Source organism: Schistocerca serialis, chromosome 8 (genome assembly GCF_023864345.2).
Source record: "Schistocerca serialis cubense isolate TAMUIC-IGC-003099 chromosome 8, iqSchSeri2.2, whole genome shotgun sequence".
Lineage (NCBI taxonomy): Eukaryota > Metazoa > Arthropoda > Insecta > Orthoptera > Acrididae > Schistocerca > Schistocerca serialis.
Window position 1 is genome coordinate 521309158 of NC_064645.1, and position 27140 is coordinate 521336297.

Below are 27140 nucleotides of genomic sequence, written 5' to 3' on the forward strand. Positions count from 1 at the left end.
GTATAATTAGTACAGAATATGTATTGAGAGTAAACCGAAGAAAGTCGAAAGTCATGAGAAGGAGCAGAAATGAGAACAAAGGGATACTTAACATCAAGATTGGTAATCACGAAGTAAATGGAGTTGAGGAATTCTACAAGATAAACTATGACGGATGGAGTAAGGAGAACATAAAACGCATACTTCCACTGCCAAAAAGAGCATTCCTGGCCAAGAAAGGTCTGCTAGTATCAAATATAGACCTTAATTTGATGAAGGAATTTCTGAAAATGTACGTTTGTAATGTAGCACTGTACGGCAGTGCAACATGAACTACGTGAAAATCGCAAAGGAAGAGAATCGAATTATTTGAGGTGTGGTACTACAGAAGAAATTAGGTGGACAGATAAGGTAAGGAACGAGGAAGTTCTTCAAAGAATCGGTGAGGGAAGGAATGTGTGGAAAACACTCACAAGTAGAAGGGATAGGATGGTAGGACATCTGTTAAGACATCAGAGATTAACTTCAGTGGTACTAGAAGGAGCTGTAGATGGTAAATCTATGGAGGAAAGCAGAGATTGAAATGCATCTAGCAAATAATTGAGGACGTAGGCTACAGGTGACACTTTGAGATGAAGGGGTTGGCACAAGAGAGGAATTCATGGTGGGCCGAATTGAACCGCTCAGAAACCGATAACCCCCCACCCCCCTCCCCCAACAACATAAAAAAAAGGAAAAATATTTACGTCCGGCCACATGCCACTGAGTAGGCCACCACCAAGCTCCAGAGCTTGGGTAGACAACAATGTAGCCCTGACCTGGCACCATTTGGTTACCACTTCTTTGGTAAACTAGAGCAATCTCTTCGCTGAATAAGACTCCCTTGTGAGGGCTACTAAACTGGCTGAAACGTCCTGGTCCTGACTTATACCATGCATATATGTAGGCCTTAGTTACATGATGGCGCAAGGCTGTTGAAAGGAACGGAGATTATGAGGAAAAATGACATATTATAAAAATATCAAAGGTATTGAAAAAGTTACATGTTTAAAAAATATTGTGCATTTCTTTTAGAGCAGTCCTCGTATATATCAACCAAATGCGACGAACAAATCTGTGAATTAAAAAGAGAGTACAGCAAAGTCACAAACAACATCCCACTTAGTATGTTTCCACCCATAGGCGTAATGACCGAATTTATCAGGCCTAGTATTAACTGAGGGAGGGGTGTGGCGGAACACAGAAGGAAATTAGAATAGTGACCTGGTTCGTCCGCCATATGTGGGTCCTCATTTTGTTACACTGAAGTGACAAAAGTCATAGGATAGCAATATGCACATATATAAATGGAGGTAGTATCACGTACACAACGAATGAAAGGTCAGTACAAATACTTTGGCTGAGCTGTCATTTGTCTCAAAGCATTCATGTGAAATGTTATCCGCCGTGATTATGGCCGCATATTGGGAATTAAGACTTTGAAAGCGGAATGGCAGTTGCTGCTAGTTGAATTGGACACTCTCCTTCGCAAATCGTTAGGGAATTCAGTATTCCGAGATCCACAGCGTCAAAAGTGTGTCGAGAATACCGAATTTTAGGCTTACCTCTCACCAAGACCAACGCAGCGGCCGACGGCCTTCACTTAACGACCGACAGCAGCGGCATTTGCATAGTGTTGTCAGTGCAAACAGAAAAGAAACACTGCTTGATATAAGCACAGAAATCAACGTATTCGTTAGGACAGGGAATGAAATTTGTCGTTAATGGGCTATGGCAGCAGACAACCGTCGCGAGTGCCTTTGCTAACAGCATGAAATCGCCTGCAGCTCCTCCCCTGGGCTTGTGACTATAAAGATTGGACCTTAGACGCTGGAAAACCGTGGCATGGACAGATTAGTCCAGATTTCAGTTGGTAAGTGCTGATGGTAGGGTTCGAGCATACCTCAGATCCCACAAAGCCAGGCACCCAAGTCGCCAACAAGACACTGTGCAGGACGGTGGTGGCTCCTTGATAGTGGGGGCTGTGTTCACATGGAATTGACTGGGATCGTTGGTCCATTTGAACCGATCATAACGAAAATGGTTATGTTCTGTTACTTGGAGACCATTTGCGGCAATTCGTGGATATCATGTTCCTACACAACGATGGAATTTCTTTTTCTATGACAATGCGCCTTATCACAGGGCCACAATATCCCCGATTGGTTTGAAGAGCATTCTGGACATTTTCAGCGAACGGTTTGGCCACCCAGGTCTCCCGACATGAATCCATCGAACATTTATCGGACATAAACGAGAGGTCAGTTTGTAACAACAACAACGCTGTACTATTGTACATATAATAATTTTTTTTCTGATTTTCGATAGATTAGTATAATCGATGTTCTGATTTCATTTCTTTTTTGTTTCATGCCATTATGTCAAAGGAACTGTAAACAATTTTCGATGTGAATATTAATGTTTATGTCAAATGTTTAAGCAATATTATAACAGAATTGAAATGTAAGGAACTTTGAAACTATTGTAACATGTCAAAGTCGTAATTGTGCGCCTAGTCCATACGTAGGCAATGCATTAGGATATGTAGAATGCAAAACCTCGGGTGAATACCCTGTCTGTAGGGGAGCGGTAAGAGGTCGATGGCAGGCGAGCGCGGGAAAATGCACACGGGCACTGGACGGCATAATGGGCTCAGCAGTAGTAGTCGGAGTTGGACATCGGTCTGATAAACACGCTCTGGATCGAGGAGGCTCTCCTGGAAGACGTATTTTCATTGAGCCTCCGATGTGCCGTTTCCGACGACTATACAGCATGGCAAAATTCCATAGGCACTAAATGGAAAAATATTGCGACGCTATGAAGAAGTAAAGTGCCGATACATCAAGAGCCATAGCTGTGATTGTATGTGTGCTCTGCGCCTCGCCATCTCGCCGCCCGCCAATCGCCGCATCGATACGAACAGGTTGAATCTTTTAGTACTGTATTCGTGTGGACCAGTGTTACTTAACTTTTACCAGAACTGTCCTATCATTTAATTATCCTCATCACTAACCTAGACAGGATCCTTTCCACATGTTGTGCAATCCGAGTGTCCCGAGATGAAGATTTAAAGTTTATGTTAATAATAATTACCTGCAGACCTATCTATGTTAGAATGATGTTTAAAGAACTTTGTTGTTTATGAATATATAGGTAAATAATATAGGTCTGACAAAGTTGGAAGATAATGTTGAAATTGGTTTAGTAATGAAGGCTAATTAATTTGAGACAAAAATAATGGTAGTTAAATGAGCAAGAAATAAAAGAAAAAGAGTTGTAACTCATATATTGGAAATCTTGAGTGCTTAACGATTCCATAATCAAAACTTTCAGTACAGTGATCATAACAGTTTCAGGGTTCCCTCCCCCCCCCCTTTTTTTCTTTTCTATTCATTTAAATTCCGAAGTGTACTGAACTGATTTGACCAGCAAAGTTAAAGTCAATATAAAACCAAAATTTATTAGTGTTTTACCTTTTTCAAAATTGGCATTGTACGTGTGTTTCGAAAGTGCTATTTCTAGGGTAACCTATGCCCGATTTTAATGAGATCAATAGACAGTACGAAGTTCGTAGTAAACATTATAATGTATTGTTGTGTATTTTTGGCTTGTCCATATTAGTACAGAAAGTGAAATTATTAGTTCAGTAGATTTTCTGGTTCTAAAATTTACCATATTATGCAGTGCTATTACGTGTTGTTTTGTATGAACATACATCAACTTGTACTGGGAAGAATCTCAGTAAATGCCTAATTAGGCTGGCGACCGTATTATTAACAATTTGGTAGCATCTTCTATGTTGTTTCTTGTCCGTCCTAACGTGTAGTTGCACTTCAGATTTGCTTGACGCATCATTGTTTTTACTGAGTGGGTGGAAGTCTGATTTTGCCTCCATTCAGGTACACGCGGTTAACATATATACCAAAATCCTTTCTTGTAAGGTGAAGCCCGTCAACTTACCATAGTACAGGCTTTAATAAGTGTTGTGCGCAGTAGCGTAGGGTTACAAGTGGCTCCCGGTGACAGGACATCCAGTTGTTGTCGGTCACAAATTAATGTGAATACCGAACAGTGGATGTTCAGTGGCACGAATTGCAATAATATTCAGTAAAGTAAATAGCAGTGAACGTCAAGTACAGTGGAGAGGTGTAATTGGCATTCAGTATGGACAAGAACGTAGAAACGGTAGATGTGCCGAGCGTAATGGAAAATGCAGCTGGCAATAGCAGGAGTTTACGCGGCCAGATTACAGATGGCGTTAGCGGAAGACAATTGGCGTACATACAATATCACGGACGTGTTAACGAACAGATTGAAATGTCGAGATTGCCTAGAACACAGCAAGGAATAAAACAAGAAGTAGAGGGTGACTTTGTAGATGATAGTGGGTATGTGAATGAATCCACTGACATGTTTGATTCACCAAAGATAAAGAAAGAAACTTTTGAAGTAGGATCGGAACACACCGATTCCGTAGAACCAAACAGTGTGAAAATTTTAAGCATGAACGATTTATTTGAACAATTAACCAAACAAATTGCAGGCCAGACTGATCAGCTTCAAAAACAAGTTGGTAATCAGCTTAGTCAACTTAAAAGACACGTTGATGAGCAGCTTAAAACTCAAAGTAATCAGCTCAAAACTCAAAATGATCAGCTTAAAACACACGTTGACAAGCAGCTTAAAACACAAGTTGGTCAGATTTAAGCACAGGTCGAAGAACAAGGAATTAAAATCAGTAAACGAATAGAACAGGTAGAACAAAAAGTGGGTAATTTAAGTTATGTGGTAAATACTATGAAGTTTGAAATTAACACAATTAATAAAAATATGGATACTAAGCAGGAGGAAATTGAAAACATTAACAGTAGGTTTGATGTTGAAATTCTCAACATCCAAGAGAAAATAGAGCCTCTAGTCGAAACAAAAATAGACGAAAAAGTTTTCGGTCTTAAAACTGAGATCGTAAACGAATGTCAACATGGAATATCACAGTTGAAAAAGTCAGTATCAGACACTGAAAGAGATTTAGGCGAAAAAGTGACCGGATGTGTGGAAAAATGTGAACAAAATACTTCAAAAATTCAAGGCAAAATTGTCGATCTTGAGAGTAAAATTAAAGATAGGCCTGGTGTTGTCTGTAATGGCACACCACTTACGAAGCTGTTAGAAGGTGAGGAACGCTTCGATCCCTCCAAGAAACATAATGGATGGCATCCGTTAGATTTCATCAAAAATTGCGAGAGAATGTTTCCTGAACACTTGTCTGGTCAGGAAAAGATAAACGTAGTAATTAGCGCCTTAGCAGGTGATGCTAAGCGCTGGGGAATTAATTTAAATACCGAACGAATGACGTTCGAAGAATCTAAGCAAAAATTTACGGAAGAATATTGGTCCGAACAGAAACAGGATCAACTGTGGCGTGAGTTTATCATGGCCAAACTTCATGATAACAGGAGCAGGAATTCTTTGAAAGATTTCTGCGAATATTGGTACCGAAAGTTGACACATTTAGGAGGGAGAAGATCCGATTCAGAAATCGTATGGGAGCTATGTAAAAAGCTTCCAGAAGATTCAAAGAGATACGTGGGAAGCAATCATCGCAACTTCCAAGCATTTCTTGAAAGGGTCGAAGATGAAGACCACTGGCGTGAAAGTCGTGCCAATTATCAAAATTTTGGTAACAGAAACAACCATAATCATGACGAGAGAAATGACGGCGATGGGTTTCGCGTCAATATGATACAAAGAGGTAGAGGCAGAGGAAGAGGAAGAGGAAGTTATTCAGGTCGCGGTAGAGGGTACACCTCGCAAAATAATAACGACGCGGGAAACTGATTTCCGCGAACGTTGCGGGCCAAACGGAAGCGGACAGTATATACTGGCCCCGATTTAAGAAATGTTACCGGGCTAACAGTAAAATTATGAGACAGGTTAGAGACAGGCGTGGAACAACACAACGTGTTGTTGCGAAACAAGCGTCAGGTGCAAGCGCGGATGAGTCATCTTCGCCGCGCAGAGCAATACTTGTTAACAGGCGAGTGGAGCATCAGAGGGCAACGGCTCAGCCTAGCAGAACAGCTGTTCAGAGAGAAGCCGCTAGCAATGCGGCAGCATTAGGTACGAACATTGCCGTAAAAGCTGGTGAATACATTACAGGTGGTAATTCAAGGGCGAAGGAAATAATAGGCGAAACTGTGGTTACACAGAGAGGTGCGGTTAGCAGTGTTAGCAATGAAGTAAATGGCGAGAATGAATTAGCAGAAGTAAGTGATTGGCGTGTGCAGATCGACGTTCTGTACAAGGGCCTAAAGCAATGTGAGTGGGAGGATTTTAAGAAGGAGTATGAAGCAAGGAAGTTAGTTAGTGGAAAAGGAGATAGTAGGGACGTTGATAAGGTGACGTGGCCCGAATTTAAAGAGGAGAGAGTAAATAGCGCCGCGCAAAGTACGCGTGCTGCCTATAGGACGAAGGTTAAAGATAGGAAGGAATTTAAGGATGAAATCCTGAGCATAGACGAGGAAGTAACTTCCGTTAATGATCCGCCAACAGTACAAGCTGCTACCGAAAGGCACCGTGGGGAAGAGGCAGGTGATTACCTAAAAGTAATTGAAGTCCACGAGGATTACACTAAATATGAAGTAACAGTGGGTGTGAGTAAAGCTGATAATGAGGCCGTTTTGCCAAAAGAGGATATTGAATTAAAATTAAAACCTGACGAAAAAGTAGAGGGAGAACTTAGTGCCTGTCTCAGAAAAGCTTTTATGTTAGAACCTGAAAGCGAGCCAGAATGGTCGGATTCTCACGAGTGTTCAGATGACGAATATTTCGGTACTAGTGAAAATAATGGGGGTACAGCTAATTGCGATATTGTACCTAATGATGACGAAGTTTCAAAACAAAATTCAGTTGTTGAGACTGAACAAAGAAAGAAAGAGCCACCGGATGACTCAGTGTTTATTTTGCAACGAGTTCAAGTAAATAAAGACTTTGAACTACAGAAACCGAAAAAGCCGCCAGATATAAATGTTTCACAGGTCAGGAACGTATCTTGGGACAAAGTCACAGTCGACCAAGGTGCGTTGTGGAAAAAGCAGGAAGGGGCACGATTTAGAGTCTGGGGCAGATTTATATCGGATTTGAGAATGTCATGAACACCTTACATCATGAATCTACTGGGTTTCCACCGGAAGAAATTTTGTTAGGCAGCAGGAGTAAAAGTTTAATAGAAGAAAAACTAGAGTTTCCACCTCGTACAAGCTTGGGGTTGAGTCAAAAGAAAGAATTAGTCAGAAAAAGGGCAAAGCAAAAAGCTGAATCTAGATCTAAAAGATATGATAAAAATCTGAAAGTTTCAAAATTTAAAATTGGGGATTATGTTCTTTTAAAAACCCACGAAAAGTCTAGTGAACTGAACCATGAAATTTCCAAATTTAAATATATTTATAATGGACCATATATAATACAGAACATTCCACACGATAATGCTTACTACCTGATCTACCCAAAATCCAAAAGACCTTTAGGTGTAAGAAATGTTGTGGACCTGAAACTGTATGTTCCTAGGAGTGAGTGACCTAAGTACACTCAGAGAGCAATTTGCCATAAATGTGATGTATCTTATGCTGAAACTAATGTATTCCAAATGTAACTAATCTTTGTAAATATATGTGTACCAATATCAGTGTGCTAATGTACTTATGTGAGTTTCAGATTACCAAATGTACTATAAATGTAAAGATGTATGGAGAAAAGGACTGAAAAAAAGGGGTAAATGCTGCAAGCCAAATAAAAGATGGGACTGTCAAAAATCAAAGTGGACAGTATATGAGTCATAATATAATGGACTGCCAAACACCAATGAGGGCAGATAAATAGTCAATGGAGAATTGTAAGTGTGGTACAGGTGTTGTGGTAAAATGATGCGAAATGAACTGCCCAAATCCGAATAATAGGCAGCAAATATGACTAGTAAATTTTCTGAATATTATTGTGTGTTTATTAGTAAGTAGGGAAATGGACTGCCATTCAATGCAAGCAGCAACAAATTGTCTTATAGTGTATATAGATATTTGCATTTGCTTTTGTAGTTAAATGTTTGTGTTCCAGATTTTGAAATTATTTCTTTGAGAAACTTAGTAAAAATGAGTAATTTGCTATTTAAATCATGTTGTGATAGGAGGTTGGACTGTGCCAAAGGCACTTAAGTAAATGATAAGTAAATGTTCTCGATATGTCAAAAAGTATAGACCTAGATAATGTGAGTGAAAGGAAGTTTGTGGTATACATTTTTTTTTTTATGGGACATTCACACAAAGATTCAGAACCACTGTATAAATATAAAATATAGTATTTCCATCAAATTTGCACTTAGTGAAATTTACTGGAAACAGGGGCATGTGTAACAACAACAACGCTGTACTATTGTACATATAATAATTTTTTCCTGATTTTCGATAGATTAGTATAATCGATGTTCTGATTTCATTTCTTTTTTGTTTCATGCCATTATGTCAAAGGAACTGTAAACAATTTTCGATGTGAATATTAATGTTTATGACAAATATTTAAGCAATATTATAACAGAATTGAAATGTGAGAAACGTTGAAACTACTGTAAGATGTCAAAGTCGTAATTGTGCGCCTGGTCCATACGTAGGCAATGTACACTGCTGGAAATTGAAATAAGAACACCGTGAATTCATTGTCCCAGGAAGGGGAAACTTTATTGACACATTCCTGGGGTCAGATACATCACATGATCACACTGACACAACCACAGGCACATAGACACAGGCAACAGAGCATGCAAAATGTCGGCACTAGTACAGTGTATATCCACCTTTCGCAGCAATGCAGGCTGCTATTCTCCCATGGAGACGATCGTAGAGATGCTGGATGTAGTCCTGTGGAACGGCTTGCCATGCCATTTCCACCTGGCGCCTCAGTTGGACCAGCTTTCGTGCTGGACGTGCAGACCGCGTGAGACGACGCTTCATCCAGTCCCAAACATGCTCAATGGGAGACAGATCCGGAGATCTTGCTGGCCAGGGTAGCTGACTCACACCTTCTAGAGCATGTTGGGTGGCACGGGATACATGCGGACGTGCATTGTCTTGTTGGAACAGCAAGTTCCCTTGCCGGTCTAGGAATGGTAGAACGATGGGTTCGATGACGATTTGGATGTACCGTGCACTATTCAGTGTCCCTTCGACGATCACCAGTGGTGTACGGCCAGTGTAGGAGATCGCTCCCCACACCATGATGCCGGGTGTTGGCCCTGTGTGCCACGGTCGTATGCAGTCCTGATTGTGGCGCTCACCTGCACGGCGCCAAACACGCATACGACCATCATTGGCACCAAGGCAGAAGCGACTCTCATCGCTGAAGGCGACACGTCTCCATTCGTCCCTCCATTCACGCCTGTCGCGACACCACTGGAGGCGGGCTGCACGATGTTGGGGCGTGAGCGGAAGACGCCCTAACGGTGTGCGGGACCGTAGCCCAGCTTCATGGAGACGATTGCGAATGGTCCTCGCCGATACCCCAGGAGCAACAGTGTCCCTAATTTGCTGGGAAGTGGCGGTGCGGTCCCCTACGGCACTGCGTAGGATCCTACGGTCTTGGCGTGCATCCGTGCGTCGCTGCGGTCCGGTCCCAGGTCGACGGGCACGTGCACCTTCCGCCGACCACTGGCGACAACATCGATGTACTGTGGAGACCTCACGCCCCACGTGTTGAGCAATTCGGCAATACATCCACCCGGCCTCCCGCATGCCCACTATACGCCCTCGCTCAAAGTCCGTCAACTGCACATACGGTTCACGTCCACGCTGTCGCGGCATGCTACCAGTGTTAAAGACTGCGATGGAGCTCCGTATGCCACGGCAAACTGGCTGACACTGACGGCGGCGGTGCACAAATGCTGCGCAGCTAGCGCCATCCGACGGCCAACACCGCGGTTCCTGGTGTGTCCGCTGTGCCGTGCGTGTGATCATTGCTTGTACAGCCCTCTCGCAGTGTCCGGAGCTAGTACGGTGGGTCTGACACACCGGTGTCAATGTGTTCTTTTTTCCATTTCCAGGAGTGTATTAGGATATGTAGAATGCAAAACCTCGGGTGAATACCCTGTCTGTAGGGGAGCGGTAAGAGGTCGACGGCAGGCGAGCGCGGGAAAATGCACACGTGCACTGGACGGCATAACGGGCTCAGCAGTAGTAGTCGGAATTGGGCATTGGTCTGAAAAACACGCTCTGGATCGAGGAGGCTCTCCTGGAAGACTATTTTCATTGAGCCTCGGATGTGCCGTTTCCGACGACTATACAGCATGGCAAATTTCCATAGGCACTAAATGGAAAAATATTGCGACGCTATGAAGAAGTAAAGTGCCGATACATCAAGAGCCATAGCTGTGATTGTATGTGTGCTCTGCGCCTCGCCATCTCGCCGCCCGCCAACCGCCGCATCGATACGAACAGGTTGAATCTTTTAGTACTGTATTCGTGTGGACCAGTGTTACTTTTGTTCCTTACTGTTCAATAACAACTTAACTTTTACCAGAACTGTCCTATCATTTAATTATCCTCATCACTAACCTAGACAGGATCCTTTCCACATGTTGCGCAATCCGAGTGTCCCGAGATGAAGATTTAAAGTTTATGTTAATAATAATTACCTGCAGACCTATCTATGTTAGAATGGTGTTTAAAGAACTTTGTTGTTAATGAATATATAGGTAAATAATATAGGTCTGACAAAGTTGGAAGATAATGTTGAAATTGGTTTAGTAATGAAGGCTAATTAATTTGAGACAAAAATAATGGTAGTTAAATGAGCAAGAAATAAAAGAAAAAGAGTTGTAACTCATATATTGGAAATCTTGAGTGCTTAACGATTCCATAATCAAAATTTTCAGTACAGTGATCATAACAGTTTCAGGGTTCCCTCCCCCCCCCCCTTTTTTTCTTTTCTATTCATTTAAATTCCGAAGTGTACGAACTGATTTGACAAGCGAAGTTAAAATCAATATAAAACCAAAATTTATTAGTGTTTTACCTTTTTCAAAATTGGCATTGTACGTGTGTTTCGAAAGTGCTATTTCTAGGGTAACCTATGCCCGATTTTAATGAGATCAATAGACAGTACGAAGTTCGTAGTGAACATTATAGTGTATTGTTGTGTATTTTTGGCTTGTCCATATTAGTACGGAAAGTGAAATTATTAGTTCAGTAGATTTTCTGGTTCTAAAATTTACCATATTATGCAGTGCTATTACGTGTTGTTTTGTATGAACATACATCAACTTGTACTGGGAAGAAACTCAGTAAATGCCGAATTAGGCTGGCGACCGTATTATTAACAATTTGGTAGCATCTTCTGTGTTGTTTCTTGTCCGTCCTAACGTGTAGTTGCACTTCAGATTTGCTTGACGCATCATTGTTTTGCCTCCATTCAGGTACACGCGGTCAACATATATACCTAAATCCTTTCTTATAAGGTGAAGCCCATCAACTTATCATAGTACAGGCTTTAATAAGTAATGTGCGCAGTAGCGTAGGGTTACAAGTTCGTGAAAAAAATCATGCGCCCGTAACACTTTAGCAGTTGTGAACGGCTATAGAGGTCGCGTGCCTCAATATTTCTGCTGTGGTCTTCCAAGGACATGTTGAGTTCATGCCGCATCGAGTTGCGTTACGCCGGGCAAAAGGAGGATGATCATGTTTGGTTTGTGGGGTGCTCAACTGCGCGGTTGGCAGCGCCCGTACAAATTCCCAACCTTCTCTCAGCCCAATCTTGCCGCTTTCATGAATGATGATGAGATGACGAGGACAACACAAACACCCAGTCATCTCGAGGCAGGTAAAAATCTATGACCCCGTCGGGAACCGAAACCAGGACCCCGTCATCGGGAAGCGAGAACGCGACCGCGAGACCACCACGAGCTGCCGACCCGTGCGACAGGAGGTACGACAATATGATAGGAGGTATCCTATGACTTATGCCACCTCAGCATATATTGACTGATGATAGCAAGCCACAGATGGACCGCCTTGCCTGCTGATGCCAGCTGTGTCGAACGCTAATCTCATCTTCAGCATTGCTTAATGGAGACACGACCGCCGAAGCACAACTGTTTAATTCTGTTACGACCCAAGCACCTTACGTGGAGTCGATTTCGTAGACAGACCGAGGTAACTGAAACGATACCAACCTTAACTACCTTCCGACGGAGGGCGTTAATGGTCAGTCACACTGTGGAGCCACTGCGACCCTTGCTGACCCTGCCACACGACTCGTGGCTAGAAAGGACTGACTTGTTCTAACTCTAATGGTTGCATCCGCGGGTCTTCTCTCTGAAACAAGAGCGCCCTTTGCAATTATTTGACATTTCCATAATTAGTGTTCTTTTCACTTTGAAAGGGTAAGACGGCTGATACACAATATGTAGAAAAACCATGAGGGAAAAATAAGACTAGAAGACCAAGAACGAAGTCCTCGGATGATAAAGGGTGTAAGATGAGGATGTAGTCTTTCTCTCCTACTGTTCAATCTATACATCGAAGAAACAATGGTGCAAATAAAAGAATGATTCGGAAGTGGAATTAAAATTCAAGGTTAATGGATATCAGTGATAATATTCGCTGATAACTGTACTATCATCAGCGAAACTAAAGAAGAATTGGAGGACGTGTAACATGGAATGAACAATCAAACGAGTACAGAATATGGATTGAGAGTAAACGGAAGAATGATGAAAGTAATGAGAAGTAGCAGAAATGAGAACAGCGAGAAACCTAACGGTACAATTGAGAATCACGAAAAGAAATTAAGTAATTCTGTTACCAATACAGCAAAAAAAAAAAAAAAAAGTTGACGGACGGAGCACAGGACATACAAAACAGACTATCACTGGCAAAGAGGGCATTCCTGGCCAAGAAAAGTGTGCTAGGTATCGAACCTTGGCCATAATTTTAAGAAGAAATTTCTAAGAATGTGCGTTTGGAGCGCAGCGTTGTGTATGGACTGTGGGAAAACCAGAGCACAAGAAAATCTAAGCTTTTGAGATGTACTACATGTGTTGAAAATCTGATGAACTGATAAGGTAAGGAATGGGGAGGTTCTCCGCAGGGTCGGTGAGGAAAGGAATATATGGAAATCACTTACAAGAAAAGGCACGGGATGGTAGGACATCTGTTAAGACATCAGGGAATAACTTGCATGGTTCTAGAGGGAGCAGCTGTAGACGGTAAAAACTCTAGAGGAAGACAGAGATTGGAATACAACCAGCATATAATGGAGTATTATGTTGCAAGGGGTACTCTCAGATGAAGAAGTTGGCACAGGAGAGGATATCGTGGCGGGCCACATCAAACCCATTAGAGCCCTCATGACCCAAAGCACAGTTCGAAACTTTGTTCTTAACTTATGGGCTTTATAGGTTCCTGATCAACCCTGAGCTGTTCTGGGCGGTGACGATGGCGTTCTTCCTCGGGTACCTGCTCTCCACTCTGTTTAAGTGCAGAAACGCTCTGTTCTCCAGTTTTACAAGTATTGTGGGTGGGTAGGTGCAGGCAGCAAATAGAACTCTGGTGTATTGTAGATATAGCACATAAGGTCATATAACTTTCCAAGGGCTCATCTAGGATTGGAGACACATTAGCCATATTCTCTATTAGAAAGAAATATCACCTACACATGAAATCTAGGACATGTTGCAATTTGCATTTAGGAGCCCATTTTGTCGTCTCTTGGACAAGACAAGGGGTCGGCCTCAGGCATCAGACACTGCCAAACAATTCCGCTCATATTTGGCAGGTCACTTGTGTGTGACCTAAAATGAAAGACTCTAATACATTTTGATTCAATACTCTTCATTTTTGAGAAAATCGTCCCTACAGTTCATGACGCGTAATATGGGATCGATAGATAAATGAAAACTGAGCATTTTTAGTTATCATATATCGAGGCCAAAAACGTGCAGTTTTCTAGTTACCGAGGAAATAATCTGTTACGATTGTCTCTTATGTACGGAGGAAACGCTGCTGGTGTAGCGACCAAGGCATCTGACTGGGGAGCAGAGAACCTGTCTTCGATTCCCAGTTGCATTCAACAGCTTTCTTTCATTTGTATTTTTTCCTCTTCGAAACTGGTAGGTATAACGGGTTAGTAGTGTAATCAATAAGATATGGTAACAAGATAGGAAAATAAATTTCTCAGACGATATCGATTTAATCGTGGTTGCCTTGCAATGACTTTTTCACTCGCTTTGTTACACGCCCTCACTATCCTTCGAGCAACTAGACTGATGGTACTTGCTTATAAACACTCGAAGCAAATATACACGCAGCTCCAAGAACATCTAATCAATGAAAAATTCGCCTAACTACTCGCTCCTTCCGAAGATTCGGCAAAAAATATAGTTTACGTTTAAAAGTATTTCTTTTGGGAATTGATTTTAATGTATATCACGCTTACGATAACACTACTTGAAAAACCAGTGTTGAAAGTTGAACACAAGTTATGCTCTGAATAGTTCTTGAACTTGCGTGGTTGTGCAATTTCCACTGGATATACTGAAGCACATTGCAATTTTGGAAACTCCAAATGAAGCTCCGTCCCGCGCCTCAGAAGAACGTTCAGAGGTGGGCTGATAAAGCAAGTAATGAAGGGGTTCGACGAGGAAAGGAATATGTGGAAAATACGATGATAGGTCATTTGTTAAAACATTAGATACTAGAGGGAGCTGTAGAGGAGGACAGAGGTAGGATACACCCACTAAATAATTGGGGATTTAGGTTGCAAGTGCTACTCTGAGATGAAAAAGTTGACTCAAGAGAGGAATTGGTGTTGGGCCTCATCAAATCAGTCAGAAGACTGATGAGCTGTCTGGGTAGTTTGCCTGTCTTCTTATTATTTCTTATTGATTACCTTATTAACCCTCCTGATCCTACCAGTTTCGATACAGAAAAAATACAAATTAAAAAACTGCAGAATGCATTTGAGAATCGCCCATACGTTCTCTGTTCTGCAGCTAGAAGACTTGGTCGCTTTACCATTGAGTAGCGTGTACGTTAGGAGTAGACAGCGGCAGTCATGATAGCTTCTTTCCTCGACTTCAGGGAAAGTATGCTTTATCCGACTGAAACATAATCAGTCCTGTCAACTTTGTGTGTCATGAACATTAGGGGGGGTGGGGGGCGGAATTAAACCAGAATATTTTAGAGTCTATCATTTATTCATTTTAGGTTGTGGTACGCCGACACTTAACAGCTGTTTTGTTTAACCTTTGAATCTAAAGGGTGTGGAAGAGCTGACCCAATAAATTGAACATTTCAATTCCAATGGTTTTATTAACTACCCAAAACAAACTCACATACAATTTGACAGGCACCACTCGGGCAAGATTATTTAGGAGACATTCAGTACATAAATCATAAGCAAGTTAATAAATAACTTTAACAAAGAACTCTAGTTAAGACACCTTATTTAAGACCCTTTCAATCAACAATGCACGTTGCCCACGATTTTCCACCAATATTGACAGAAACCACTGAGGCTGGATTTAACCATAACTTTAACAAAAAACTCTAGTTGAGACACCTTATTTAAGACCCTTTCAGTTAATATTGCATGTAGCCCACGATATTCCACCAAAACTGACAGAAGCCACTGAGGCTGAATTTAACCATAACTTTAACAAACAATTCTAGTTAAGGCACATTATTCAAGACCCTTTCAGTTAAAACCTTACATTACATTTAAAATAACACTTGACAAACAACCTTACTTCAGCACGTGTACTTAAACATATTTATAGCTTGGTCACTCTTACAGAGCGATCTCGAAATTATTCAAACGCCCATTGACTTGTAAGATGGACTTTTACGGCATAGAAAGTTACAACCTTGTACAATGATAAAGGTCCAAGCCTGTAAGGCCGAAGTTTAATCACGAACGGTGGAACCAACTGAGAGAAGTAATTCTTAACTTCGAACCAAGACGTGGCTCCGTTTGCAACCTCGCTTTGAGTAGACCACCAAAATGTGAACCAAGCAGACGCTACCGAAGAGAAACACCCGAGCTCAGGCGAAGTCCATCGCCCGTAAGCCAAACTTGCAATCTAAAGGGAACCCCTGCTCTTCGGTTGCCAGGAGGCCCCAGCTCACTGGAACACAGACCACACCCGACAACAGAAGGCAGAAAAACCTTTCCTAACCTTAACATTTAAGATTGATCAGTAAATTAACTCTATAAAATCAAGGCTTAACAACAACTATTTTCATTAGGAAGTGCTTCCTATTAAGTGACACAGCGCTTGATAATCAAACACTACGAGTGGGAAGTGATCTGGCTCACATGAACCGGCACTCTCCAGAACTTAATGACAGACGTCTGCAAATACATCAGTATTATGTGGAAGCAGCGGACACGCTTAATAGGATGCCTCAAATGAAATCGAACAAGTATCACTTCACACGTCGTGCAACGTCTTCCTGTACCAGGAGCGATCACAATCACAGTTAACGAGGCGCTCTTAGTAGTTAGCACCCTTAACTGGGTGTCCAGATGCTGGGGCGATTTTGAGAAGAAACCAGACCATCATTTCGCAAGACCATAACAGCGTGTCCCTCCAAGGAAGCAGACACATCCACAGCTCACGAGGTTCCCGGAGACTGCACAGCGCCGGCCAACTTCTGCCGACTCCAGCACAACCACGTGACTGGCCTCAGTCCTCAGGCACGCCGTCTTCGCTTCTGTCCGCGAACCAATCGCCGACTCGCGCACCACCGCTTTCCGTTCTCAAAGCGTTATGTCCTCTCTTCTCTACTCGCGGTCGGCACTCCCTTTTACCTCGAACCGGCCCAAGCTCAAAGACAAACAAAACCTCTGCACTAGGAAATCGATCGTACTAATGTGAGATACTACTGGCGCCAGTCCCGCCACGGCTCAGGTTGTACGTAAGCGACCTCCCAAATACCAGCCGAATCGGTTGGCTGTGTCTGAGACCTTTCCCTTGGGAGCACTGGCCACACACCATAAGCGAAATTGTATCTTAAAAAAAGTAGAGAGGGAAAAGATAAAAGAGCGTTGGCGGATTGGATGAACGGACTAAATATCGAGAACCAGTCTTCGATTTCGAAAAGAACAGACTGTTCCACGAGCTGTGTGTAAGCGTACCCCATTATGCTAATATCTAGCAGAGGCAGTGTACTTTTCGTCCGTCGGTGGTTATCTTTAAGCTACCACCCGGCTAGACCGAGTTTGTGCATTGTCGTCACGGTGCAGAATAGAGCTTGGGAATGCCAGAAATGTGGGTGGAGCAGAGATCCAGACAAGTGGTTTCACGGTGTATGGTTGACGTACGTAGGAACTTCAGAAAGTGTGTTACACACGCCGTCCCACACAAGACCCATCCGCAACAATAGTAGCATGTTATCATGTTGCGTTTGCTGCAGACATTTCTATATGAATGCGTGGTGTCCGTTCTTTCGGACATGTCCCAAAGTCCAGACGCCACGCATTCATAGATAACTGATTCGCCTGGATGGGCAATGAATCCACAACCTTCTACATCTACATCTACATTTATACTCCGCAAGCCACCCAACGATGTGTGGCGGAGGGCACTTTACGTGCCACTGTCATTACCTCCCTTTCCTGTTCCAGTTGCGTATGGTTCGCGGGAAGAACGACTGCCGGAAAGCCTCCGTGCGCGCTCGAATCTCTCTAATTTTACATTCGTGATCTCCTCAGGAGGTATAAGTAGGGGGAAGCAATATATTCGATACCTCATCCAGAAACGCACCCTCTCGAAACCTGGACAGCAAGCTAAACCGTGATGCAGAGCGCCTCTCTTGCAGAGTCTGCCACTTGCGTTTTTGCTAAACATCTCCGTAACGCTATCACGCTTACCAAATAACCTTGTGACGAAACGCGCCGCTCTTCTTTGGATCTCCTCTATCTCCTCTATCTCCTCTGTCAACCCGACCTGGTACGGATTCCACACTGATGAGCAATACTCAAGTATAGGTCAAACGAGTGTTTTGTAAGCCACCTCCTTTGTTGATGTACTACATTTTCTAAGGACTCTCCCAATGAATCTCAACCTGGCACCCGCCTTACCAACAATTAATTTTATATGATCATTTCACTTCAAATCGTTCCGCACGCATACTCCCAGATATTTTACAGAAGTAACTGCTACCAGCTTTTGTTCCGCTATCATATAATCATACAATAAAGGATCCTTCTTTCTATGTATTCGCAATACGTTACATTGCACCTTCAGTAGGGACGCACATTTACGTTCAACCTCAATTTATCGACCATGGAAGACATGCAGGGGACTGGGGATAGGTAGCGCCAGGTGGAAATGTGATTCGGACGGGGAGATAGTCTGTGCAGTTGCGATAAACATTGCGTACGCGTGGCACAGTAGTAAACGCAACTGCCAAGTCAGCAGGAGACCCCCGGGTTAGGACGCATGTCGGACACAGATTTTCACTGGCCGCCGCTGATTCCGCAGTTGATATCCCTTTCCTTTCCTTTCATTTCTCTCCCCTCCACCTTCAATTTACATAATAGACACTTTCTTCTTCGTTAAGGAAAGCACGTACAACACTGTGTGCGATTAAAATGGGGAGAGAACCGGAAACATCCTCCAAGGTTTAAGTACACGGGGCAGTATTAAACTTGTGGGCAAAATGTCTAAATGTAACGCAGATTCACAGTCAAATTCTGGTGCCATGTGGACAAATGCTATATCGCGTCCAACCATAGAGAACGGTTCCAACGATTTGACCATGGCCGCACCAGACGTGGATGACAGTGATTCGGAAATGCGGATTACGCACCATGCGATTTCCATCTTTTTGGCAAGCAGAAAGACAATCTGGGTGGAGAGAGATTTTCTAACGATAGGGATGTTCCTACGGCGGTTCTTGAATGGTTTTGTGACCAAGAAGCGATGTCTACTGTCCAGGCCTGGAACGATTGATAGAGCATTCCGACCGTTGCTTACAGTGACTTGGTGTCATATTGAAATGAAGTGCTGCATTGAATAAAAGTAACTTGGCCGTCCTTAGTAATGTGTAAAATACATTTTTATGTTGTGTGGAAGAAGTCGCTCGTATTTTTATATTGTTTTGATCCTCATTGAATGTTTATATTACGAAAACTTCGAGTGTTTCAAAATTCGCACTTACATAAATCACTAAGACTAGGCTGACTTTCTGCGGTATATCATCTTGTTTAATGGACGATTCGTGCAGAAGGATAACATTTGTGTTGCATGGATAGGGTGTGTGACTTGAATTGGATACGCATTATCTGACTATTTGAAAGTAAAACAAAAAAAAAAAAAAAAAAAAAGAGAGAGAGAGAGAGAGAAAAACAAACAAAAAAAGACAAAATTTCGTGTTACAATTGTTCATATTTCAAGGCTTCCTGTTATTAATAACAAAACAATGAATCTAACGGTGTTTAGTTGTTAAAGCTGCTTTTATTAGCAATGCGATCTGCGGAAGTGAACCTGTTACGTGATAAGATGTCCCACTCCTGAATTTCCCAGACTAAAGGGCCAAAGTACTGCATGTACAAATATTGCTGATGCATGAACAGAACCGCCCCTTTGCACTCACGGCACACGTCCATGCGGTAATGGTTCAAATGGCTCTGAGCACTATGGGACTTAACATCTGAGGTCATCAGTCCCCTAGAACTTAGAACTACTTAAACCTAACTAACCTAAGGACATCACACACATACATGCCCAAGGCAGGATTCGAACCTGCGACCGTAGTAGTCACGCGGTTCCGGACTGAAGCGCCTAGAACTGCTCGGCCACCGCGGCCGGCCCAAGCGGTAATCTAGGTCACTTCATACCTCATGAAGCAATATCCCTTCTATGACCACTGCAGCACCATTGACGCGTTCTCTCAGCTATTCCAATGTTTTTCACAGTAGGGGTACGTAAACACGGCCTTTACTGTATCCCCAAAGGAAAATGTCACATGACGTAAGGTCAGGCGACCTGGGCCAAGGCCACAGAGCCACATAATCTTCACCGCTACGCCAAATCCACCGATGCAAAAGTTCGTCGTTTACGTAGCGACGAACGTCAGTGTTCCAATAAGGGGTGCCGAGTAGTTTTGGAAGATGAAATTTTCGGAATCAGCAGAGACAACCACAGCTGTAACATATCAAGGTAAAACATACCCGCCACAGTTTTCTCACAGAAGATAAACGGTCTATACAGCTTCGTCTGTTACACTGTACAGCAAATATTAACCTTTGCCGAAACTCGTTCATGCACCACAATTTGTTGACGATTTTCTATAGCCTACACTACCACAATGTGACGATTAAAGTTTCCAGCTAAATGGAAGGCTCCTTCGTCGCCGAATATTAGCTTGGAGGCGAAATATTCGTCCTCGAGTTCTTTCTGTATTGTGACGCAAATTGAAGGCGCCGGCCATAATCTTCCCGTTTTAATTACTGCATGAGGTGCAGATAGTACGGTTTGAAGTGTACACGCCGTCGAAGAATCTTCCACACAGTTTGTTACTGTATTCCAAGGTCATGACTTGCGCGGACCGTTTATCTTCTTGAACCACGATTGCATCTCGCACAGTTGGCCTATCGGTATTTTTCTGTTTACAGAGCCAACGAGTGTTCATAAATTGTCGATACAAATGCCCAACGCACTGTACACATAGTGATTCTTTTCGATAATTGCGTCTGAGTACACACTACATTGTTTTAATAGATAAACATCTCGCATGTACAAGAACAATTTTTTCCCTTACTTTGTCGCTATTTTGCCAAGCAACTGCACTCGCAATGTGAAATGGTGCGCACAATAAAATCTCGGTGAGTCTGCGACTGTACTCAAAAAATGGTTCAAATGGCTCTAAACACTATGGGACTCAACATCTGAGGTCATCAGTCCCCTAGACTTAGAACTACTTAAACCTAACAAAACTGAGGACATCACACACATCCATGCCCGAGGCAGGAGTCGTACCTGCGACCGTAGCAGCAGCGCGATTCCGGACTGAACGGATCTACTCATGCATCAATCACATTTATACATGTAATACTTTGGAAACTATATGACTTTGTCGCGTACAATATACTGGCGGAAAAGGAATCACCATATCCAGAAGGAGTTGTGCGACATAAAGTTAAGTTTATGGGCGTGTTTCTACATCTGAGAAATGATAGCTGTTCAACTTTCGCGCCAGTCACATGAGTATGACGCTAGTAGCGCCACTATGAAGATGCAACTGAAGTTCACTTTAAATAAACGCTGTAACGGTTGTGAGCGTTAGTTACCATTAAGACTGGACGTGGTGCGTTGATGTTAGTCAAGAAAGCATTTACGGCAATAAAGACGCCATTATCAACATCTCACTGAGTTTGAAAGAATTTTTGTAAAATGGCTACGAGAAGCTGGATGTTCCTTCTGCCGTATATCAGAAAGACTTCATAGAAATGTAGCCACATGACTACTGTGAGCGATAGGCACGAGAATGTACGATCGTAGGAGCACTCCCGTGGTTATCCCACGCACAATGACTACAAATTGGTACGTCAGTCTGGCGGTTCAATCAGTTGTGCTGTCATTTACGAACAGCATCCGAGGAGGTGTACCATATCACAATAGGATAATGTTTACTTACATTGCGCTGTTGTAATGCTTAACGGAGTCTTGATATGTTGCCTTGGCATGCTAGATCACCAGATCTACCTCAAATCTAGCATAAATTGGACACAATTCGACGAAAACTCCAACATCATCCGCAAACAGCATTAACTGTTCCTTTACTGACTGACGAAGCGCAACAGTCATCGAACCCCATCCCACAAACTGACATCCGGCACCTGTAAAACACAATGTATGGACATTTGCATTCAACATTCTAGCGGTTACATCTGTTATTAATGTACCAGCAATGCACATATGCAATGGTTTACCTAGCGCTTACATTAACCTGTGATCTTGACATTTTAATCACTTGAGTACAGTACATTCCCTAGACAAATGTGTTCCAGAAATTTTATTAATCTGTAATAATTATTTTTAGTTTGCGATTTTTTTCCGTGAATGTACACTACTGGCCATTAAAATTGCTACGCCAAGAAGAAATGCAGATGATAAACGAGTATTCATTGAACGTATATATTTTACTAGAACTGACATGTGATTACATTTTGACGCAATTTGGGTGCATAGATCCTGAGAAATCAGTACTCAGAACAACTACCTCTGGCCGTAATAACGGCCTTGATACACCTGGGCATTGAGTCGAATAGAGCTTCGATGGCGTGTACGGGTACAGCTGCCCAAGCAGACTCAACACGATACCACAGTTCATCAACAGCAGTGACTGGTGTATTGTGACGAGCCAGTTGCTCGGCCACCATTGACCAGACGTTCTCAGTTGGCGAGAGATCTGGAGAATGTGCTGGCCAAGGTAGCAGTCGAACATTTTCTGTATCCAGAAAGGCCCGTTCAGGACCTGCAACATGCGGTCGTGCATTGTTGTTGTTGTTGTGGTCTTAAGTCCTGAGACTGGTTTGATGCAGCTCTCCATGCTACTCTATCCTGTGCAAGCTTCTTCATCTCCCAGTAATTACTGCAACCTACATCCTTCTGAATCTGCTTAGTGTATTCATCTCTTGGTCTCCCTCTACGATTTTTACCCTCCACGCTGCCCTCCAATGCTAAATTTGTGATCCCTTGATGCCTCAAAACATGTCCTACAACCGATCCCTTCTTCTAGTTGTGCCACAAACTTCTCCTATTCAATATCTCCTCATTAGTTACGTGATCTACCCACCTTATCTTCAGTATTCTTCTGTAGCACCACATTTCGAAAGCTTCTATTGTCTTCTTGTCCAAACTAGTTATCGTCCATGTTTCACTTCCATACATGGCTACACTCCATACAAATACTTTCAGAAACGACTTCCTGACACTTAAATCTATACTCGATGTTAACAAATTTCTCTTTCAGAAACGATTTCCTTGCCATTGCCAGTCTACATTTTATATCCTCTCTACTTCGACCATCATCAGTTATTTTGCTCCCTAAATAGCAAAACTCCTTTACTACTCTAAGTGTCTCATTTCCTAATCTAATTCCCTCAGCATCACCCGACTTAATTTGACTACATTCCATTATCGTCGTTTTTCTTTTGTTGATGTTCATCTTATATCCTCCTTTCAAGACCCTGTCCATTCCGTTCAACTGCTCTTCCAAGTCCTTTGCTGTCTCTGACAAAATTACAATGTCATCGGCGAACCTCAAAGTTTTTACTTCTTCTCCATGAATTTTAATACCTACTCCAAATTTTTCTTTTGTTTCCTTTACTGCTTGCTCAATATTCAGATTGAATAACATCGGGGAGAGGCTACAACCCTGTCTCACTCCTTTCCCAACCACTGCTTCCCTTTCATGCCCCTCGACTCTTATAACTGCCATCTGGTTTCTGTACAAATTGTAAATAGCCTTTCGCTCCCTGTATTTTACCCCTGCCACCTTCAGAATTTGAAAGAGAGTATTCCAGTTAACATTATCAAAAGCTTTCTCTAAGTCTACAAATGCTAGAAACGTAGGTTTTCCTTTTATTAATCTTTCTTCTAAGATAAGTCGTAAGGTTAGTATTGCCTCACGTGTTCCAGCATTTCTACGGAATCCCCGAGGTCCGCTTCTACCAGTTTTTCCATTCGTCTGTAAAGAATTCGCGTTAGTATTTTGCAGCTGTGACTTATTAAACTGATAGTTCGGTAATTTTCACATCTGTCAACACCTGCTCTCCTTGGGATTGGAATTATTATATTCTTCTTGAAGTCTGAGGGTATTTCGCCTGTCTCATACATCTTGCTCACCAGATGGTAGAGTTTTGTCATGACTGGCTCTCCCAAGGCCATCAATAGTTCTAATGGAATGTTATCTACTCCCGGGGCCTTGTTTCGACTCAGGTCTTGCAGTGCTCTGTCAAACTCTTCACGCAGTGTCTTATCTCCCATTTCGTCTTCATCTACAACCTCTTCCATTTCTATAATATTGTCCTCAAGTGCATCGCCCTTGTATTAACCCTCTATATACTCCTTCCACCTTTCTGCCTTCCCTTCTTTGCTTAGAACTGGGTTGCCATCTGAGCTCTTGATATTCATACAAGTGGTTCTCTTCTCTCCAAAGGTCTCTCTAATTTTCCTGGAGCCATCCCTGCTTAGCCATTTTGCACTTCCTGTCGATCTCATTTTTGAGACGTTTGTATTCCTTTTTGCCTGCTTCATTTACTGCATTTTTATATTTTCTCCTTTCATCAATTAAATTCAATATTTCTTCTGTTACCCAAGGATTTCTATTAGCCCTCGTGTTTTTACCTACTTGATCGTCTGCTGCCTTCACAACTTCATCCCTTAGAGCTACCCATTCTTGTTCTACTGTATTTCCTTCCCCCATTCCTGTCAATTGTTCCCTTATGCTCTCCCTGAAGCTCTCTACAATCTCTGGTTCTTTCAGTTTATCCAGGTCCTATCTCCTTAAATTCCCACCTTGTTGCAGTTTCTTCAGTTTCAATCTGCAGTTCATAACCAATAGATTGTGGTCAGAATCCACATCTGCCCCTGGAAATGTCTTACAATTTAAAACCTGGTTCCTAAATCTCTGTCTTACCATTATATAATCTATCTGATACCTTTTAGTATCTCCAGGATTCTTCCAGGTATACAACCTTCTTTTATGGTTCTTGAACCAGGTGTTAGCTATGATTAAGTTATGCTCTGTGCAAAATTCTACAAGGCGGCTTCCTCTTTCATTTCTTCCCCCCAATCCATATTCACCTACTATGTTTCCTTCTCTCCCTTTTCCTACTGACGAATTCCAGTCACCCATGACTAATAAATCTGCCTTCACTACCTGAATAATTTCTTTTATCTCGTCATACATTTCATCTATTTCTTCATCATCTGCAGAGCTAGTTGGCATATAAACTTTTACTACTGTAGTAGGCATGGGCTTTGTGTCTATCTTGGCCACAATAATGCGTTCACTATGCTGTTTGTAGTAGCTAACCCGCACTCCTATTTTTTTATTCATTATTAAACCTACTCCTGCATTACCCCTATTTGATTTTGTATTTATAACCCTGTAATCACCTGACCAAAAGTCTTGTTCCTCCTGCCACCGAACTTCACTAATTCCCACTACATCTAACTTTAACCTATCCATTTCCTTTTTTAAATTTTCTAACTACCTGCCCGATTAAGGGATCTGACATTCCACGCTCCGATCCGTAGAACGCCAGTTTTCTTTCTCCTGATAACGACGTCCTCTTGAGTAGTCCCCGCCCGGAGATCCGAATGGGGGACTATTTTACCTCCGGAATATTTTACCCAAGAGGACGCCATCATCATTTAATCATACAGTAAAGCTGCATGTCCTCGGGAAAAATTACGGCTGTAGTTTCCCCTTGCTTTCAGCCGTTCGCAGTACCAGCACAGCAAGGCCGTTTTGGTTAATGTTACAAGGCCAGATCAGTCAGTCATCCAGACTGTTGCCCCTGCAAATACTGAAAAGGTTGCTGCCCCTCTTCAGGAAGCACATGTTTGTCTGACCTCTCAACAGATACCCCTCCGTTGTGGTTGCACCTACGGTACGGCCATCTGTATCGCTGAGGCACGCAAGCCTCCCCACCAACGGCAAGGTCCATGGTTCATGCATGGTTCGTGCATTATCGTGCTGAAATATAGGGTTTCGCAGGGATCTAATGAAGGGTAGAGCACGGATCGCAACACATCTGAAATGTAACGCCCACTGTTCAAAGTGACGTCAATGCGAACAAAAGGTGACCGAGACGTGTAACCAATGGCACCATATACCATCACGCCGGGTGATACGCCAGCATGGCGATGAAGAATACATGCTTCCAATGTACGATACCGCGATGTCGCCAAACACGGATGCGACCATCATGATGCTGTAAGCAGAACCTGGATTCATCCGAAAAAAATGACGTTTTGCCATTCGTGCACCCTGGTTCGTCGTTGAGTACGCCATCGCAGGCGCTCCTGTCTGTGATGCAGCGTAAAGGGTAACCGCAGCCATGGTCTCCGAGCTGATAGTCCATGCTGCTGCAAACGTCGTCGAACTGTTGGTGCTGATGGTTGTTGTCTTGCAAACGCCCCCATCTGTTGACACATGGATCGAGACGTGGCAGCAAGATCCGTTACAGCCATGCGGATAAGATGCCAGTCATCTCGACTGCTAGTGAAATTTCGTGTCTGTAGCACGTCATCTTCGTGGTGTAGCAATTTTAATGGCCAATAGTGTAGTATAAACGGGCAGAAAGCTTTGAAAGTTGTAGAGACAAATGATGACTCATTTATCACGTAGAATTGCTATAATAGTAACATTGTACAGTACATTACTCCATATTCGACATGGTGGCTGGTCGACTGCCTGTAATTTACAGTATTTCGCACCGTTGGTCGCTGGCTGTGGATAATTCACGAATCTATAACACTCAGAAAACAGTAAGTTACGCTATAGAATAAGCAGCTGTATAATATTCCAAAGATAAAATTTGTTCGCGAACTGTCGGAATGCTAGCTGAATTCGAAATCACACAAGCTGTTACGCTGTTGTATTATAAATTGTGAGCGGATGCCGATTTGCGCGCGGGAGGAAGCGTGGATGCCCTGCAAGTAATCTCGCTTACCGTCGCGAGAGCCGTGTTATTTGCAGAACTTGCCGCGGGCAGGAGAGGAAATAAATAATGGCCGCGAGAACGAGGCAGGCGTCCTGCTGCTGTGATGTACAGCCGACGCCCACGCATTGTGCGCGAGGCGCGATGTGTACCCAGAAGGTAGAACGCTCGCTGCGTCGGCCTCGGGAAGACTTCCGCAACGAGAAAAGTTTCGAGAAACAAGGCTTTGTTTGCACAAAGAAGCCACCTTAATAACCAGTTGGGAACAAGATTCTCGTGAACTAGGACAGAACACGGCCTATTGCTGCAACATTCCGTGTTCATTTCCCCAGGAAACGGGGCTTCTGTGAGCTGTTGCCGTTATGCTCTACGTCTTCATTGTGAGGAAGCAACGTGGCATT